Source organism: Triticum aestivum, chromosome 7D, assembly GCF_018294505.1.
Source record: "Triticum aestivum cultivar Chinese Spring chromosome 7D, IWGSC CS RefSeq v2.1, whole genome shotgun sequence".
NCBI classification, from domain to species: domain Eukaryota; kingdom Viridiplantae; phylum Streptophyta; class Magnoliopsida; order Poales; family Poaceae; genus Triticum; species Triticum aestivum.
In genome coordinates this window covers 459511376-459518499 of record NC_057814.1, presented here as the reverse complement: position 1 = coordinate 459518499, position 7124 = coordinate 459511376, and positions in this window count along the sequence as shown.

Below are 7124 nucleotides of genomic sequence, written 5' to 3'. Positions count from 1 at the left end.
TCACATTGACGCGGCTAATCAATGGGCTAGGGAGATGCCCATCAATTGATGTCAATGCAAGGAGTAGGGATTGCCATGCAACGGATGCACTAGAGCTATAAATGTATGAAAGCTCAACAAAAGAAACTAAGTGGGTGTGCATCCAACATGCTTGCTCACGAAGACCTAGGGCATTTGAGGAAGCCCATTTTTGGAATATACAAGCCAAGTTCTATAATGAAAAATTCCCACTAGTATATGAAAGTGACAAAATAATGACTATCTATCATGAAGATCATGGTGCTACTTTGAAGCACAAGTGTGGAAAAAGGATAGTAGCATTGTCCCTTTTTTTGGGCCTTCCCTTTTTTGGCCTTTCTTTTGGGGGGGGACAATGCTCTATTAATGATGATCATCACACTTCTATTTATTTACAACTCAATGATTACAACTCGATACTAGAACAAAGTATGACTCTATATGAATGCCTCCGGCGGTGTACCGGGATAGGCAATGAATCAAGAGTGACATGTATGAAAAATTATGAACAGTGGCTTTGCCACAAATACGATGTCAACTACATGATCATGCAAGGCAATATGACAATGATGAAACGTGTCATAATAAACGGAATGGTGGAAAGTTGCATGTCAATATATCTTGGAATGGCTATGGAAATGCCATAATAGGTAGGTATGGTGGCTGTTTTGAGGAAGATATAAGGAGATTTATGTGTGATAGAGCGTATCGTATCATGGGGTTTGGATGCACCGGTGAAGTTTGCACCAACTCTCAAGGTGAGAAAGGGCAATGCATGGTACCGAAGAGGCTAGCAATGATGGAAGGGTGAGAGTGCGTATAATCCATGGACTCAACATTAGTCATAAAGAACTCACATACTTATCGCAAAAATCTACAAGTCATCAAAACCAAGCACTACGCGCATGCTCCTAGGGGGATAGATTGTTAGGAAAAGACCATCGCTCATCCCCGACCGCCACTCATAAGGAAGACAATTAAAGAACACCTCATGTTTCAAATTTGTCACATAACGGTTACCATACGTGCATGCTACGGGACTTGCAAACCTCAACAGAAGTATTTCTCAAATTCACAACTACTCAACTAGCACAACTTTAATATCACTATCTCCATATCTCAAAACAATCATCAAGTGTCAAACTTCTCTTAGTATTCAATGCACTTTATATGAAAGTTTTTATTATATCCCTCTTGGATGCCCATCAAATTAGGACTAGTTTCATAACCAAAGCAAATTACCATGTTGTTCTAAACACTCTCAAAATAATATAAGTGAAGCATGAGAGTTCATCTATTTCTTCAAAATAAAACCACCGCCGTGCTCTAAAAGGATATAAGTGAAGCACTAGAGCAAATGACAAACTACTCCGAAAGATATAAGTGAAGATCAATGAGTAGTTGAATAATTATGCAACTATGTGAAGACTCTCTAACATTTAAGAATTTCAGATCTTGGTATTTTATTCAAACAGCAAGCAAAACAAAAGAAAATAAAATGACGCTCCAAGCAAAACACATATCATGTGGTGAATAAAAATATAGCTTCAAGTAAAGTTACCGATGAACGAAGACAAAAGAGGGGATGCCATCCAGGGCATCCCCAATCTTAGGCTCTTGTTTATCCTTTAATATTGCCTTGGGGTGCCTTGGGCATCCCCAAGATTAGGCTCTTGCCACTCCTTATTCCATAGTCCATCGAACCTTTACCCAAAACTTGAAAACTTCACAACACAAAACTCAACAGAAAACTCATAAGCTCCGTTAGTATAAGAAAATAAATCACCACTTTTGGTACTGTTGTGAACTCATTCTAAATTAATATTGGTATAATATCTACTGTATTCCAACTTCCCTATGGTTCATACCCTCCGATACTACTCATAGATTCATCAAAATAAGCGAACAACACATAGAAAACAGAATCTGTCAAAAACAGAACAGTCTGTAGTAATCCGTATCAAACGTATACTTCTGGAACTCCAAAAATTCTGAAATAACTTGGTGGACCTAAGGAATTTTCCTATTAATCATCTGCAAAAAGAATCAACTAAATATCACTCTCCAGTAAAACGTTGTAGCTAATCTCGTGAGGGCTAAAGTTTCTGTTTTTTACAGCAAGATCAAAAAGACTTCACCCAAGTCTTTCCAAAGGTTCTACTTGGCACAAACACTAATTAAAACATAAAAATACATCTAACCAGAGGCTAGATAGATTATTTATTGCTAAACAAGAGCAAAAATCAAGGAACAAAAATAAAACTGGGTTGCCTCCCAACAAGCGCTAATGTTTAAAGCCCCTAGCTAGGCATGATGATTTCAATGATGCTCACATAAAAGATAAGAATTGAAACATAAAGAGAGCATCATGAAGAATATGACTAGCACATTTAAGTCTAACCCACTTCCTATGCATAGGTATTTTGTTAGCAAACAACTTATGGGAACAATAATCAACTAGCATAGGAAGGCAAAGCAAGCATAACTTCAAGATTTTCAACACATACAGAGGAATCTTGATATTATTGCAACTCCTACAAGCATATATTCCTCCCTCATAATAATTTTCAGTAGTATAATGAATGGATTCAACAATATAACCTGCACATAAAGCATTCTTTTCATGATGTACTTCCATAGAAATTTTCCTACTCTCCACGTAAGCAAATTTATTCTCATCAATAGTGTGGGAGCAAACTCAACAAAATAACTATCATGTGATTGAAAATTAAGATCAAGATGACAAGTTTCATGGTTATCATTATTCTTTATAGCATATGTGTCATCACAATAATCATCATAGATAGGAGGCATGCTTTCATCATAATAAATTTGCTCATCAAAACTTGGGGGACTAAACATATCATCTTCATCAAACATAGCATCCCCAAGCTTGTGGCTTTGCATATCATTAGCATCATGGATATTCAAAGAATTTGTACTCACAACATTGCAATCATGCTCATCATTCAAATATTTAGTGCCAAACATTCTAATGCATTCTTCTTCTAGCACTTGAGCACAATTATCGGAATCCTTATTTTCACGAAAGACATTAAAAAGATGAAGCATATGAGGCAACCTTAATTCCATTTTTTAGTTTTCTTTTATAGACTAAACTAGTGATAAAACAAGAAACAAAAAGATTCGATTGCAAGATCTAAAGATACCTTCAAGCACTCACCTCCTCGGCAACGGCGCCAGAAAAGAGCTTGATGTCTACTACACAACCTTCTTCTTGTAGACGTTGTTGGGCCTCCAAGTGCAGAGGTTTGTAGGATAGTAGCAAATTTCCCTCAAGTGGATGACCTAAGGTTTATCAATCCATGGGAGGCGTAGGTTGAAGATGGTATCTCTCAAACAACCCTGCAACCAAATAACAAAGAGTCCCTTGTGTCCCCAACACACCCAATACAATGGTAAATTGTATAGGTGCACTAGTTCGGCGAAGAGATGGTCATACAAGTGCAATATGGATGGTAGATATAGGTTTTTGTAATCTGAAAATATAAAAACAGCAAGGTAACTAATGATAAAAGTGAGCACAAATGGTATTGCAATCCTAGGAAACAAGGCCTAGGGTTCATACTTTCACTAGTGCAAGTTCTCTCAACAATAATAACATAATTACATCATTTAACAATCCCTCAACATGCAACAAAGAGTCACTCCAAAGTCACTAATAGCGGAGAACAAACGAAGAGAGTATGGTAGGGTACGAAACCACCTCAAAGTTATCCTTTCTGATCGATCTATTCAAGAGTCCGTAGTAAAATAACACAAAGCTATTCTTTCCGTTCGATCTATCATAGAGTTTGTACTAGAATAACACCTTAAGACACAAATCAACTAAAACCCTAATGTCACCTAGATACTCCAATGTCACCTCAAGTATCCGTGGGTATGATTATACGATATGCATCACACAATCTCAGATTCATCTATTCAAACCAACACAAAGAACTTCAAAGAGTGCCCCAAATTTTCTACCGGAGAGTCAAGATGAAAACGTGTGCCAACCCCTATGCATAAGTTCACAAGGTCACTGAACCCGCAAGTTGATCACCAAAACATACATCAAGTGGATCACGTCATATCCCATTGTCACCACAGATAAGCACATGCAAGACATACATCAAGTGTTCTCAAATCCTTAAAGACTCAATCCGATAAGATAACTTCAAAGGGAAAACTCAATCCATTACAAGAGAGTAGAGGGGGAGAAACATCATAAGATCCAACTATAATAGCAAAGCTCGTGATACATCAAGATCGTACCACCTCAAGAACACGAGAGAGAGAGAGAGATCAAACACATAGCTGCTGGTACATACCCTCAGCCACGAGGGTGAACTACTCCCTCCTCGTCATCAAGAGCGCCGGGGTGATGAAGATGGCCACCGGTGAGGGATCCCCCCTCCGGCAGGGTGCTGGAACAGGGTCCCGATTGGTTTTTGGTGGCTACAGAGGCTTGCAGCGGTGGAACTCCCGATCTATTCTGCTCCCAGATGTTTTTAGGGTATACGGATATATATAGGCGAAAGAAGTCGGTCAGGGGAGCCACGAGGGGCCCACGGCGGTGGGGGCGCGCCTAGGGGGCAGACGCGCCTCCCTGCCTTGTGGCCACCTCGAAGCTTCCTTGACTTCAACTCCAAGTCTCCTGGATCACGTTCGTTCCAAAAATCACGCTCCCGAAGGTTTCATTCCGTTTGGACTCCGTTTGATATTACTTTTCTGCGAAACACTGAAACAAGGAAAAAACAGAAACTGGCACTGGGCTCTGGGTTAATAGGTTAGTCCCAAAAATAATATAAAAGTGCATAGTAAAGCCCATTAAACATCCAAAACAGATAATATAATAGCATGGAACAATCAAAAATTATAGATACGTTGGAGACGTATCATGATCTCACCCAAAACTTTAAAAACTTCAGCACACAAAACTCACCAAAAACCTTCGTGAGACCCATTAGTATAACAAAGCAAATCACTACTTTAAGTACTGTTGCAAACCCATTCATATTTTATTATTGCATTATACCTACTGTATTCTAAATTCACCATGGTTTATACCCCCCCCCCGGCCCGGATACAATCCATAGATTCATCGAAACAAGCAAACAATGCAACAAAAACAGAATCTGTCAAAAATAGAGCAGTCGGTAATAATTCGAACAATCGCCATACTTATGTAACTCTAACAATTCTAAAAAATTAGGAAAACATCAGAAATTTGTATATCAATCATGTCCAACAAATTCAATGCAAAATCACATTTCTGTGAATTTACAAAATTCTAGAACTGGCCACAAAGTTTCTATTTTTTCACAGAATCACGCCAACTATCATCCAAATCATCCTGAAGGCTCTACTTGGCACAGGCACTAACTTAAATCAAAAAAACACAACCATAACAGTAGCATAATTGTGTGCACACAAAAAACCAGAAAAAGAAACAAGAAAATTAAAATAACTATTGGGTTGCCTCCCAACTAGCGCTATCGGTTTACGCCCCTAACTAGGCGTAATGCATAGTTTCAAGTGTTGTCATCTTTGGTTTTTTCAATATTAAGGGGGACTTTCTCAAATCCCGGAGGATCCTTACACTTCCCATCATTCTCAGAAAATGAAGCAATTTGTATATCTAAAGCATCTAGATGCTTATTGCAAAGAGTAATCAACATATTTGTGTTGAGATTCCCGCTAATATTCTTGAGAGGTTCACTAGATTTTTGCAACTCAACCAAATTTTTATGCATGTCTCCTAATTTTTACAAGATTTGAATTCCCTCTTGAGTGTAATTAAACCCTTTTTGTGGGGGAGGAGTCCCCACTATTCCTTCCACAATTTCATAAGCGGTGATGGAATTACATTCAATAAAATTTTCCATTGTAGCAAAATCCAGAAGTTGTCTATTAGGCATGGTAAGCCCTACATAAAAATTTCAAAGCAAAATTTTCATATCTCCTTTTATAGTGCAAACACGATAAGATTCCATACCAAGCATCTTTCAAATTTTCTCCTTGTTTTTGTTTGAAGTAAAGAACTCCAATGTCCGGCGACAAAGGAGGGATAGCTAAGCTAGTCATATTAGCAGGGCAAGCAAACACGAAAAAGGCAAACGGAAAATATTTTTGTATTTCTGTGAAAATGTTTTAGAAGTGGGGGAGATGAAAACGAGAAGAAAATGGCAAATAGTGTAAATGCAAGGAGATGAAAGTTTATGTGTAGGTACTTGATAGATGTTGGTGATGTCTCCCCGGCAACGACGCCAAACATTCTTCCTACTACTTGTGAGCTGTGTTAGGATTTCCTCGAAGAGGAGAGGATGATGTAGTACAATAGAGATAAGTATTTCCCCCAGTTAAGAACCAAGGCTATCAATCCAGTAGGAGAACCACACAACACCTTGTTAGCAGTACCTGCACACAAAATAACAAATACTTCCACCCAACATGAAAAGGGGTTGTCAATCCCTCGGCGGTTATTTGCAAGATCAAATTTTGTAGTGGTAGATAGATAGATAAAAAAACAAAATAAATGAATGCAAATAAAATTGCAGCAAGGTATTTTTAGGAGTTTAATATATGATAAAAATTAGACTCGGGGCCATAGTTTTCACTAGAGGCTTCTATCTTAAAAATAGTATACAGTGGGTATACAAATTATTGTTGGGAAATTAATAGAAAATAAAATAATCATGAAGATATCCAAGGAAATGATCATGTATATAGGCATCACGTCTGAGACAAGTAGACCGACTCCTGCCTGCATCTACTACTATTACTCCACACATCGACCGCTATCCAGCATGCATCTAGAGTATTAAGTTCATAAAGAAACGGAGTAACGCCTTAAGCAAGATATCATGATGTAGACAAACAATACTCACGCATGACTAAACCCCATCGTTTTACCCTTAACGGAAACGATACAAATACATGTCATGTCCCCTTCTGTCACTGGGATTGAGCATGGCAAGATCAAACCCATCACAAAGCACCTCTCCCATTGCAAGAAACATCAATCTAGTTGACCAAACCAAATCAATACATCGGAGAGAAACAAAAAGCTATAACAATCATGCATAAAAGAGTTCAGAGAA